At 51.5% G+C, this 13,674-nt stretch overlaps 1 long non-coding RNA gene across 1 annotated transcript; it reads left to right on the forward strand.

Annotated features, from left to right (window-relative positions):
- Positions 1-5,867: 5,867 nt before the first annotated feature.
- Positions 5,868-12,821, forward strand: LOC115289704. Its single transcript, XR_003907768.1, has 3 exons — positions 5,868-6,080; positions 9,562-9,652; positions 12,662-12,821. It is a non-coding gene; the product is annotated as an uncharacterized LOC115289704 (long non-coding RNA).
- Positions 12,822-13,674: the final 853 nt, after the last annotated feature.

Below are 13,674 nucleotides of genomic sequence, written 5' to 3' on the forward strand. Positions count from 1 at the left end.
AAAGGTCTCTTTTTCATCAGGAGATGGTGAGGAGGGGGTGAGTGGCAGATTAAAGAATCCCAACTCTTGGGGCGCCTGGGTAGCTCAGTCCGTTAAGCATCCAACTTCAGCTCAGGTCTTGATTTCACAGTCCAGGATTTTGAGGCCCGCATCAGGCTCTGGGATGGCGGCTCGGAACCTGGAGCCTGTTTTGGATTCTGTGTCTCCCTCGCTCCCTGCCCCTCCCCACTCATGTTCTGTCTCTCTCTTTCCTTCAAAAATAGACATTAAAAAAAATAGGAATAAAAAAAGACTCCTAACTCTTAGACAACATGCCAACAACCATATACAGCTTTGTATTCTATGTGTAAATTGTACGAGGTTCATGCAAGAAATTCATGCACTAACACATGAATGCTAAGTGTTGAAGAGTAAGAGTGCACCCTTATTACAAAAGCATAATGCAGAATACCAGCACCGAATTGCCGTTCAGAATAAGGATGAGGTTGAGAATAGTGTGATTGAATTATTTCATTACAGTCCATACTATGGAGTATGCAAATACATAATATTTATATAATAATATCGATGCTATTTCTTGGGCTGTCCTTATAGCACTGTAAGAAAAAATGGCAGGGAGGAAAAGGAATCAACTTAGTTGGAAATAACTCATTCTTGTTTCCAGACCAAACCCTACAATTGAATTCAGTCTCTGAAATTTGGGCAAATTGCATGATTTTGTTTCCACTCTGACCTTTGGAATCTGGCTGATTAAGGCTTAGTCTGCAAGTGCAGCTGGTCTGTCCTTATACTAAACTGATCTACTAGAAGCCAGCCAACCAGCTACTAATCATTCAGTATCTGGTTAATCTTTACTGCTTACGAGTTCCCGGATTTTTCAACTGCCTGCATCCAGGTGCTTGAAGGAGCTTTTGCCTTTCGCCTGGGTCCGGCGGCACGAGGAGATGAAGGCCAGTTTTCTGTGCAAAGGGTCACCGTACAACTTAGAAAAGAGTCATTGGCAGCAACCGAGCCCCGAGGCTGCGGCCTCCCAGCCAAGCCCCATGCGGAGGGCACACACCGGCTTGCCTCTCTTACAGCCAGATTCTCCTTCCCTCTCCCGTGACTGGAATGGAACTGTAGAAATACGGGTGGCATTAGTACACACTGCACCATCAGTGGAGAGCCTCACTGCTGACTATAAAAAGAAGACACCGAAATTAACCAGGGGGGTCCTGTCTGTGGTCTCTGGGTTTATGGCAAGCACATTTTGCAGGGTAACTGTGTGTTAAGGATATACTTTGGCTATCTCCCCTGGCAGGGTCAGTTGGAGGGAGAGCTAATCACTCAGTAAACAGAGAGAAGAGAGATACTTATACTTAATAAGCCATTGCAAATGGAAAAAGCGAGCTCGTACCCAACGCGATTCTCTCTAGAAACAAATGGCTTGGATCCAAACATGACAAAGCCCTTTCAGAATGCTGAGGGGTCTCCTGGTCCCAGTGCCCCCAGGACATAATCCTTCTGCCTCTTCTCTTTCACGTGGAAGTCGCTCTAACAAGGGAAGAGGAAATGATTGTATGTGCCTGCGTGTGTCACAGGAGTGATTTTTTTTTCTTTTGTCTTAAGTTACTGAGCTCCTGATGTGCAGCACATCCTTCTCTCCGGGGAACAGATGCAGCAATTAAGGGGGAGGGCCAGACGAATCCTGGAATCCTCCTGGAGGTGAGGTGCTGGGAACTGCCTCCCTCAGCACCCTTTCTCAAGGGGCTGCCCAGCCCCCTCCCGTGCTCCCTGAACCCCAGAGAGCTGCGGCACTGAAGAGTGGGGGCTGTTCAGCAAGTGGCAAAGTTGGCCTGATGGCAGAAGGGAGGTCGAGGTTGCTGCCAAGGCTTGCTGCTCTGGTTTCTCTCATCTCTGTTCTGTGCCAACCCTCCCGTCAGATGGCAGAAACAGTGTGCTGCAGTGGGCCAAGGAGAGCTCAGGCTAGGAGCCTCGGCCGTGACCCAGCCACCACTGTCTCCTGCATACAGGATCTTGTGGTTGCTCTAGATATTTCCACTTAAGATGTGGGCAATAAAAACACTAACCTGGGGGCACCTGGCTGGCATGGTTGGTAGAGCACGTGACTCCTCACTTAGGGGTGTTGAGCTTGAGTCCTGTGTTGGGGCAGAATTTACTAAGAAAAAAACAAAAACAAAATATCAAACTGTTTCCCCAGGCAGTACTGTAAAAAAGGAAGAGAGGATACTAGAGCATTTTGCAAATACACTACATGACAGTACTAAACAAGGCTGGCATCAGATGAATGGCTGATCAGGCCATGGAAGGAAGGGGAAGGATGCTTTGTAGGAGAGAGAGCTCCCAAAAAGGGAATTCTGGGAGTAGAATGGCAGCTCCCCTACCCCCTGCCACTGCACACTTGCTCCCCCGCCCCCCCCACCCCCGCCCACACACCGGGAGAAAGGACTGAAAGATTTCCACCGGTCCACATGGCCAATGTCTGGGACACTAGAATCTCTTTCAACTGGAAGAAATCAAAGAATCCAGGAGAAAGACAAGCACCATTATTTTTTTCTCTCTCTCCTCTCTCCTTAAGAGAAGATGAATCTCTGGTATCCTTCTGGAAATAAAGAAAGGAACAAGGCTTACTAATTTATATCCACTCAACATTCCAGCTTGTGATTAAAAAGAGATGCCAAAACCTGGTCATCAAACAGTGTTCTGTGTTCTCCTCTATCTTGGCCATCTCTCCTCTTCTCCCTTTTCTAGAACTGGACTCAAAGCTGAATATTAGAGATTTGACATAACTACCAGGGTATTTCCACTCTGTGAAAAACCTGTGGCTAATTTGCCTTATTAGTGTCATTTCATTACATTTGCGTAGTTGCCCTTAAAAAAGTTTTTAAATCATGGTGAGATACTACTTCACACCCATTAGCATGGCCATAATAAAAAAATAAGAAGAAAAACCCGGAACATCACAAGTGTTGGTGAGAATGTGGAGAAACTGGAGCTCTTGTTCACTGCTGGTGGGAATGTAAAATGCAGCAGGCAATGTGGAGAACCCTATGAACCTCCCCTCAAAAAATTAAATGTAGAATTATCATACGATCCAGCAATCCCACTTCTAGGTAGAGACCACCAACGAATCGAACGTGGATCTCAATGAGATATTTGCACACCCTTGTTCATGGTAGCATGATTCATGATAGGCAAAAGGTGGACACAACTCAAGTGTCCATTGACGGAAGAATGAAATAAAATGTGGTCTATCCATACAATGGAATGTTACTCAGCCTTTAAAAGGAAGGAAATTCTAACACAGACTACATGTCTGAACCTTGAGGACATTAAGTTGAGTGAAATAAGCCAGTCACAAAAGGACACATACTGTATGATTTACATAGGGTAACTGGAGGGGTCAAATCCATAAAGACAGAAAGTAGAATGGTTCGCCCAGTGCCTCGGGGAAGGGGAATGGGGAGTTAGTGCTTAATGGGGACAGAGTTTCAGTGTAGAAAGATGAAAAAGTTGTGGACAGGGAAGGTGGTGATGGCTGTACCACAATGGGAATGTCCCTGATGCCACTGAACTATATACCTAAAAATGGTTAACATGATACAATTGTGTGTATTTTACCACAATGGAAAATATTTGTATGTCTGACATCATGTTCTACCCTCATAACATACTTGAGAGAGGGACAGGCTTTCTAAGCTTCATTTTGTAAACCTGGAAGGCAGCGCAGAGGGCTGTCGGAGAGGTCGCCTCCTTCCCCTTGGAATGTGGACTCCAGCACTACCACCTCCGATCACATCGCTAGGTTCAGCCATCCTGGCTAAGGCCTTCCACAGGCCTTCCCTGCCTCTGGCCCTTTGCTTGGAGGCACTGGAGACATTCACCTCCACTGTTACCCTGCAGGACAGTTGGGTATCAAGAGAGGGTGACTTGGGACTGGCACCTCTCCTCCTTGTTGCCCTTGTTTCACAGCTGGTCAGACTTATCAGCCCCTTTCCTACCTTCCCAGTCTCTGCAGATCTCTTGATAGGAGTGCGTGCCCCCCTGTTTTGATCTCACATGACCAAGTTCCTCACAGCGGCCTGGAACCTTCAGGTGAGGCTTAGACCTCCTCAAATTGCCACCCACCTCCTGGGTAGGTGGGTCTCTCTCTTCCAGTCTCCATCTTTGCCTCTTAGGAGACCCCTCCTTCCTGGGCTTCCCCACTTGTCAGATTTCTCCCACTTTCAGGACAGCTCCTCAGAACCCAGTTTCCCTCCCTGGCGACATTAAATCTCTCCTGGGGCCATCCAAGACCAAACCTCCCTCAGCCCAGCACTTCCTTCTTGTTTCATTACCATTATCCTCTTTGACCTCCTTTCCCCAGTCCTCTGGAAGCTTTGACTGCAGACCTCTTCATTATACGGCTGTTCCTTTTGGAAAACAGGTGTGCCCTCCCAAGGCTTCTTGGGACTTTCCTTCACAGCCCAAAAGGAAAAAGAGAGAACTTGAACGACCCCAGGGCCTTATCACAGCAGGTGCAAGGCGATCCGACTTCTTCGGTGGCCTGCGGGAACGTGGAAGGGAGGCGGGGACAGGGGCGCAGGGGACAGCCCCTGGAGGCCAAGCAGGCCAGACGGGCATCGCTTCCCTCGGAAAGTGGGCTTCAGACGGGCGGATCCGGATTCCCCAGCGTATATGTATGTGTGTGGCGGGGTGGAGGTGGTGTCTGGCCCCGGAGTGAGACGGCGTTGGGGAAGAGAACCCTGCACGCCAGGCCCCTACGCCTCGCCGGTCCTAACCTCCACCCAGCGCCAACTTTTTGCTGCTCCCGTTAGATGGCGCTCGAGACTTTCTAACCACTTGTGAAAGTGAGCCTGGCCCGGAACAAAAAGCGCCGCGGGGTGTGAGTGTGAGCGTGACTGATGGGGAGGGCGCGCGCGAGGCCGGGCACAGGCGCGGGCTTCGCCCTCGCACCATGCCAGGCCTCGTCGCGGGTCAGCGGGGCCCCGGGCGGGAGCGCGCTAGTAGGAGGGCTTCCGCAGACCCAGCCGAGAACTTTCGTCGTTTCCTTGCCCAAGTGGGAAGCACTCGGGGTCGCTGCTGGGGCCCTGGCGGCGCGCCGCGCCCCGGGAGGACGCAGGCGCCAGGGCCCCGAACGCGGGTGCTGGGTGCGCGCGGGGAGAAGGGCTGGGGCCGGGTGACGCGCTCCTTACAACTCGGTCCCGACTTACCGCCTCAGCTCTCTGTTTAGTAGAAGGGGGACAGGTGGTGATTTTGTTGTTTTAACCTTTCAAAGGAAACTGTTTCGTGCAAGGTTTAATAAACTTGGTGCGTGCGTGCGTCTCCAACGACCAAGGGCAAACTTTCTCGCTGCCCTCGAGCCCGAGTGGTGCAATCTCCCAGCCTCCGTTTTCAATAAGCCCCATGGGCACCCTAGAGCGTAAGCTGCGGTCGCTAATTTTAAAATAATCGATTAGGGATCCGGGTGGGAGCTTGGTCTGCATGCACCCAGCGAATCTCTCCTTCCACGCCCTCCAGGAAAGTGGCTCGGCCGGAGGCGCTCCCGGGCCCGGAATGCAGTCTGAGCGGGCTCTGCGGCGGAGAGGGGAGGCGTCGCCCCAGCCTCGGGAACACGCGGGAGGGAGCCGAGACCTTCCTTTGTGCCTCCCCGTGGCTACGAACTTTGCCGCGCGGCCGGTTCTCCTTTAAGAAAGTAGCGATCTCCGAACATTCAACGCCAGCGGCGGCCCGCGGGCGGAGGGGCGCCACCGGCCGGGGCGCACAGCTAGACCGGCCGGGTCGGGCGAGAACCCGGGGCCGGGAGGGCGGGGGCCAAAGGGGGCCAAGGGCTGGGGAGCCGGGCGCGGAGAGCGGCCCGTCGCGTTCATTTCCATAAGAAAGCTGAAATCGCGGTTGGAGGGAGGATTTCTCGCCCTAGCCGCCCTCCCCCCTACACCCGGGTTTCTGCGAGACGCGGGCTCCGGAGCTCAGAGCCCTGCGTTGCGCGCTGGTCTCCGATGGTATTGATAAAACGCGGTTTCACACGGCGCCCCGGCCGAGGCCGGTTTCCGTCTGTGTGCGGAGTGGAAGGAGCGCGGGTGAGTCCGCAGCGCGGGGGAGCGGCGGGAGGAGCGCGGGGGAGCGGCGGGAGCACAGCCCGGACCGCGGAGGACATCCTCAGGCGGGGACTCTCGAAAGGACCGCCGGGAGGAAACTAAAAGCCTGGGGGCCGAGGAGCGTGGGGGGCGGGATCTGGGAAGAGGGGTCTCGAGGCCCCCAACCCAGCCGCCTGGCTGGTGGGAAGATCTGGTTAGCCTTGCCAAGTCCCTCTTCAGAGACCCGGGGAAACTTTTCCTCGTCGCCGCAGACCCTCTTCCTGAGAAGGAATAATAGAGCGAACTTGCTTAGATACTCGGTCCCAAGGACGGTTCAATTGTTCCTCCTTTCCCCTCGAGGAGACTCTTTTCGGCTTTCAGTGTGAACAGCCCTGTGTCCTCAATTCTATTATATATATATATATATATAAAATATATGTAATCTCCTAGGTACTTTATGATCCCATCTGGAGAAATTAAAACCCAGATCTGTAATGTTTATTCTTAGATAGTTTACAAAAAGCATGGGGTGGGGGGAATGTGTGAGACACATGTCTGCAAATATAACAAAAGTACTTTCCCTTCTGCTTGAAAAAATGGCCTGCAAATGGCTTCCTCTTACTGGTTCTGGACCACCTGTACTTCCCCCCAAGAAACCAAATGGGGTCAGGAAGAAAGCACCAATCAGATCAAGCAATTAAATACCAATTATGACTATTAATGACTTTATTACTAATGATTGGAGTGGAGGCCTCCAAAGCTACTGATGGTAATCAAGCTGTTTCAAAATTCTGCTACCTAAGATTTTTACAGCACTCCACCCCAGCGAAGGAGGTAAGAAGCCAGAGAGAATGTTTTCAAAGAGTTCATCAGTAGGTATCCCATACACAGTCGATGCTGACTGTCTTTCTTTCAATAAAGTTTATGGCGACCTCTGATAAATGATGGAATCTGCATTTCTGGTGGAAGCAGAATTGGAATGGGGAGGGTGTGTTCCCTCACCAGCTACTGGGGCAAAGCTGAAGCCCTAGAGGATTTTAAGGAACAAGTGTTTGAAATCTTCGGAGGGGGGTAATGGACATTGAGATGGCTGCGAGGTGAGGAGGTGAGGGATAGTGAACTTGGGGAGCAAAGGAGAAATAAGGAACTTGGCCTACGTTGAACATTTTCTTTTTGCTCACGGGTTGAAATGGTTTTGGCCTGTCAAAAGCTGAGCGACTCTTAGAAACATAAAGGCTAGTGAGAATAGTCTGTTGGTGTAAAGACTGCTGTGACTAGGTTTGTTCATTAGTGAGGTTGCTCGGTCACTCCTCCTTGCCTCTTTATGGACATCCTCGTTATCCCAAATGGAGAGAACTAGCCTGGGAGGGAAGGAGGGAACGAACTGCTGGTTGGGATTCCAGAGCAAGCAGAGAGGATGGGGCAACTTTGCAGGGCTCTGGTCAGCCACCGTGAAGCAGGGAGGCTGGGCAGCCAAACCACTGGAGAGGAGCCAGCCATGCATCCTGGTGCAGGTCCCCTCCGCTGCTCACTGCCCTTGCATTCAGCCCTTCATATTGGCCTCACAGGCCACTGGGTTGAGTTGGGGCAACGGATTTCAAGTCTGTCTTGTTTGGGGCATCTCCCCAGCACCTCGGCTCTTGGTTGGAAGACCCCAGCAGCAGCATACATCTGTTTCTGAGTATTTCCCAGGCAGGCATGGAAATGCCCACGCTGCACGGCAGAAACCTGAACTGCTTGCGACAAGCAGCCTCCTCTGCTAAGCAGCATAAAAGTTTGGACAGTTTCAGAGTGCTGGGTGGCCCCTTGTCTTGATGGGAAGCACATGATCACCCCCTCCCTGTTCTATTTTGTTAGAGTTAATTGCCCAGCAGTTAGGGCATCTTACACCTCAGCCAAGGAATACTGCCCCGAAAGGAATCCTCCGCAGGTAACAGGAGAGCTTGGAATCATCTGGGACACCCCAAGGGTCCAGAACCCTCACCTGAATGAAATGGGCCTGGAGAAGTCTCCCTTCGCTGGCTGCCTGGGTGCCCGGCTGCTCTTCCTGGCCCTGACTGTTAGCAACCTACATCATACCCTGGGTCCTCCCATAGCTTCCTCGAGTGGGCAGCCAGCTGACCCCAGAGGCAGATCTTCACAGGACAGCTTCGTTTGTCAACAACAAATCCCCTGCTGACCCTGAGGACATGCTGAAAGAGGGGACCAGAGTTGGCATGAAGCCCCTCTTACCCTCAGCCATTTGTGCCCTGCCTGCCACTGCGCCTGGCAGGGGGGAGAGGGACAGGGCTTGGGAACAGGGCTTAGAAAACCCATTGTTCCCCAGCCTTGGGTCAGCCGCAGACAAGCCTGAGACAACAATACCTTTGAGGAGGGGCAGGGGAGGAGGGTGGAGCTGGCCCTCGAGTCCTCTCAGGCTGTGCTCCAGGGCTTCTAGGGCTCTGTGCTAGGGGGAAAAGAAAAAGAAGAAAGAGAGAGAGAGAGAGGAAGAAAGAGGAAAGAAAGAAGGAAAGGAAGAGAAAGAAAGAGGGAAAGAAAGCCAGAAAGAGAAAGAAAAAAGAAAGAAAGAGGGAAAGAAAGAAAAAGACAGAAAGAAAGAAAGAAAGAAAGAAAGAAAGAGAAAGGAAACAAAGAAGGAAAGGAAGAAAAAGAGGAAAAGAAAGAGAAAGAAAGAAGGAAATAAAGAAAAGAAAGAGAAAGAAAGGAAAGAGAAAAAGAAAGAAAGAAGGCAAGAAATAGAAAGAAGGAAAGAACGAGAAAGAAAGGAAGGAAGGAAGAAAAAGAAAGAACAGAAAGAAAGAAACAGACCAGAACTCTCCCAAAGTGCCCTGTGAAGCCCACGAGGTGGGTGGCCCTGGGGTAGGACACTGGAGGCCCATTTGGTCTCTGGGAGCTACCCTGCTGTCCCCTCCCTTTACAGGGGGTTCCAGCATCACCTCGGTCTGACAGGATTTGCTTTCCCAGGAGGCCTGGTGGGCGAGTCTGGTCAGAGGAGGCAAGTTTTCCTCAACTTACCACTTGCTTTGAAAGTGACATTATACAAAGGGCAGTGAACACTGTTGCCCAGGTCAGGCCTCCATGGCCCTTTTCCCTCCTGGTGGACTCCTGAGACTCCCCCCCAGGTGGCCCTTAGACCTTCCAGGCATCAGGTAAGCTGGGAGGAGTTTGATCTGCTCCCTGCACCCGAGTAAATACAAATACATTTTATTTCTTGAAAAGAAACCTTACAGCTTTAAACTTTTCCCAGCCAGAAATCCAACTAGTTTCATCAAGGTCTCTTGTCAGCAACCACACTCACCCGGCCTCTTTTTTCCTCCTTTGTGGCCCAAGGTTGCATTGGGGGGGGGGGGGTTTATATATTGCTGCTCTTGTCGGCAAGCCTCCCGGTCTCCAGCCTCACCCCATCGCCCTTCGCGGAACCGTAGTTGGAAACCACAGGCACACACAAATTCTCGTTAAAATGTTCTGCTATTCTTCCCGACAGGAAGGGTTGACAAGACAGAGACATTAAGTTGCAGAAAATGCAGCGGACTGATCAGCCAGAATGCATCTCATTTGCACTTGTACGGAGCCAGGTAGTGTCACTCCCTCCCTCCAGTCCCCTCGGCCATGCCAGGCTGCCCGGCTGGAATTTCGGAGCGGCCCCACTCCAGAGGCCCTGGGTGAGGTCAGAGCCCCAGCCCAGCCCAGGCCAGCCAGGGTGGGGGGAGGTGGGGAGGCAGATGCCTCGGAGGCCTGTCCCGAAGGGTGAGCCAACTTTGGCGGACCTTCCTCTCTGGGCTGCAAGGCCCTGCTGGGTGGGCACGAGTAGCTAGAAGACCCCGACTCTGCAGCTATTCTCAAAGGCTCCTCTGGATTGAATTAAAGAAAGAGGACACCTTGAAGGACAGGGAGGGTCGCTGAACACAGTTTATAGCCACTTCTGCCCTTCTTCCCAAGTTTTGTTCTCATCACCTCCTTTGTCGCCAGAGGAGGGGCACCTTGTCCTGAGGGCTTCCTCTCCCTACCTCCCGACCTCAGAGCCCAAGGGCTTCTTCCTTTTCTCCTGTCTCCCGAGCTTCCCCCCTAGGACCCAGAGTTCCCAGAAAGAAAAAAAAAGGCCTTTCTCACCAACTCTCAAGGCCCTCCCCCCCCCCCCCCCCCCCCCCCCCCCCCGCTGCCTCGGGAACCCAGTGGGGGCACTAGGGGGGACATTTGGGGTCTTCATCCTGTTCTGCCTCACCACTCACAATCCCACCTCTGCTGCTTTGGTCTCAGAATCGGTGCAGAGGGCTTCAACTCCTTTCCAGCAACACCTACCCAGCAGTAGGGTGAGGGTCACTGCCAAGGTTTGTTGGTGGCAGGAGACCTGGGGGCTGTGGTGGTAGAAGGGCCAGAGGATATGGGGGTTCTGGGAGCCTCAGCGGGGCCAGGGTGGGAGGAGGACTGGAGTGTCCAAACTTAGGCTCTGTGAATGTCCTGAGGATGTCTCTCCCATGGTGTCCTGCTTGCAACCCTTGCAAAGGCCATGGTGACTCGGACATCAAGCCCGGGAGCTCCTCTTTTCTCCAGCGCTCTTTTGCCCAGCAGTAAGGTGTGTGGGCTGTTTCTGGGCCTCCTCTGCCAGGCCTGATTGCAGCCCGTGACCTTCGCAGGGCGGGGGACCATGGTCTCATTGTGCCATCGGAGGAACAGCCCCCGACAAGGCCCTGAGCACCCAGGCGCAGCCACCCACCCATGCCCACGGCAGGCCTGAGGGAGCGTAGGGGCTGAGGCTGTGAAGCCGGGCAGCCGGCCTTGTCCCATTGACAGCCGGGGCACGTCTGCGGAGCCCCGGAGCCCCGTGGAACAATCAACGGACTCTATGTCCCGGGAGCTGGGGACACACCTGTAAGGTGTGTGATAATTTAAAGATTCTTGGTACTACTTTTGCTTGAATCCTTTGTTACAGCTTTGTCAGCTTGCGCGCCTTCAGCTGCTTCCCTTCCCGGGCTGCCCCAACCCCCCACCACAGCATGCCCTCCCCATCATCCCATGCCCCCTCCCCCCAGGCCCATCCCTCTTCAGAGAAGGCCTGGCTCTGGGCATCTGCCCACATCAACTGCCCACTCCAGATCCTCTCCTGCAAAATGCTTGTCCCTGGGTTATAGGATCTCCCCTTCGTGCTTGGCACCACAGATCAGGGTGACTGGGGTGGGCACAGCAGGGTGCATGGGGGCAGGGGTCACTTGCCCCCCCCCCCAGAGTAAGGATTTGAGGATTCCATCAGAAAGAGCAGGTGGGGATAACACAGAGCTTGGAACTCACTTGGCTTCTACTGGCTTTAGGACCACCAGATCCCAGCATCCTTGGCTATGACTGTCCTCCCAAACCCCAAATTAGGCATGCCTCCTCTCTGGTCAAAGCTCGCCTCTAGGTAGGGTATTTAAAGGATACTCTAGCATACAAGAGGTGCAGGTAAACTTACGTGCTTTGTCATGTATGCATTTCCCCATAGATTTCCTGTTTAATTTGTCTTCATTCCTCCTTTCTAGGCCTTTCTGCCTGCTCATAGTCACTGGGAGAAAAATCAAGCATAAGCACCTCTCCCTATGTTATGTAACACTCACACAGGGTTCCTCAAGTTACCATTTTGCCGCAAATCAGCCGGCACTGGGCTTTCTGGCCTGAGCTGGGGGTGGGAATGTCAGGGTGATGCTAATAAAGGTGTGGGGGGGCTTCATTCCCTGGAGACTTTTATTGCCCTCCTTGAAGTCCAGTTCTAGGCCCAGGAACAAAGTGGGTAAGTAACTGATCTGTCTTTTGGTCTCTCCCCTCCCTTTCACCCCTCACTTGCAGGTCCTCCTCTTTGATAAATAGAGGAAAGCCTGTGGGATCAGGTACATATGTAAATAGTGCTGACCTCCTCGGCCCCTCCTCATTGAAAAGCAGAAAGCCCATTTCAGGTGCTGTCTGCTCAGTGCCTTTGCATACCCACCACTTCCAACCCATGGACTTCACTGGACTCAAGACTAGTTACTTTGCATCCTTCTCTTCTTGAAAACATCCAGGACAACTATTAAATAGTTCTTGGAAGAATTAAAGACATTCCTCAGGGTTGAAGCATTTTGAAAGCTCTGGAAGAAATCTCCAAGGAGCACAAAGTATAATCAGTAGGACCACCTGAGGGAAGTTTGAAAGATTTCTCCCCACCCCCCAAAAAAGTGAATCAAAGATACTGTAGACGTTACTGTGTTCGCTAAGGGTTGGTTCCCCCCCCCACACATCATAACCTACAGATTGCTACAGATTGTCCAAACCAAACTACTAAGACATTTATTTTCATTTTGTTAGTTTCTGAGGACTATACTTTCTGATTAGACTTATTTAATTTATTTTTAAAACCTTTGCTGGAGAGTTTTCAACCTTGGAGGTGCAAGTGAAAAATACTCTCCCTCTTGGATCCTTACAGGGTTGGGGAGTACTACAAACCTGTCTGGTCCCAGCTCACACCTCGAAGTGGCCCTGTCTGAACCTGGTGGAGTGAGGGTAGCAGGTTTTGGCACCTCCTATTTCAGTGCTGGCACAAAGCGAGCTCTTTGAAATGAGTATCTATTCTATTTCAGCATGCAATGTTCCAGCCGACTAGATGGGCTTGCCTTCTGCCGAGAGGCAGTCCTGGAGGACCCAACTAATGTGCAATCTCCCAGGAAGCTCTTCATCAGAACATCCCTTGTCCTTTTGTTTTTGTTTTTGTATTAAAAAGATGTTTTTGCTTTCCTCTCAGCGCCTGTCCTGTTATTTTGCAGCTACAACAATGAAACATGAACAGTTTATCATTCTTTCTTGTCCTTTGTAAAAGTGGCTTGTATCGGGATGTCACAAAGCCCCAGACACACCTCAGAATGCCCTATGCTTTTTGATGTTTACTAGCTACTCATGGGTCACCCAGAGACCCATACTGGATTCTGCCTTCCTCCCATCCCAGATGGTTCTCTCCTGGAGAAGGTCCTTCTCCCAACTTGCAGGGAAAGGGGATTCACTTTGAAGTGGCTTCTCAAATTAGAAAAGAGCAAACTCACAGTCTCCAGGTAAGTGATACTGGCTCAGACTGGTGACTGGGAGGCTGTAAGCTAGAGTCTCCCCTGGATCACGTCTCTCAAGAAGAGAGAACAGTAGGCACGTTTCCACAGACATTTCTAAAGCTATGGCAACTAAGTGAGTTTTACGGATAAAATTCTGGTGGATTCCCAGGCAGCTCAAGTGAGTTAAATTTTAGTTTTGTTCACATGTATGGGCACACACACACCAACTAGGATTATGTTACCAGCACATTGCCACTGGACCAGTCTGGGGACAGCAACCGAGACCAACAAACTTATTTTCTGAAGAGTGAAAAAGAAAAAAACAAAAAGCTCCTCATACCTTTAAAGTTGTTATTTTATACTGTGTAACACCCCCACAGACAGGAGTTGGCCAGACTCCCCTGCTTCTTTTTCTAGGAACAGGTAACTAACCACTCTCCCCTCCTCCAAGTCCCAGCTATTTTTAAAAGCTAAAAATTCTCTTTCCAGAGGGAGGAAAAGGAATGAATTCCATTAATGAATTACGGACGTGGAATGTGGCTTGTCTGAGACAG

The sequence above is a fragment of the Suricata suricatta genome, chromosome 4, assembly GCF_006229205.1.
Source record: "Suricata suricatta isolate VVHF042 chromosome 4, meerkat_22Aug2017_6uvM2_HiC, whole genome shotgun sequence".
Taxonomy (NCBI): Eukaryota; Metazoa; Chordata; class Mammalia; order Carnivora; family Herpestidae; genus Suricata; species Suricata suricatta.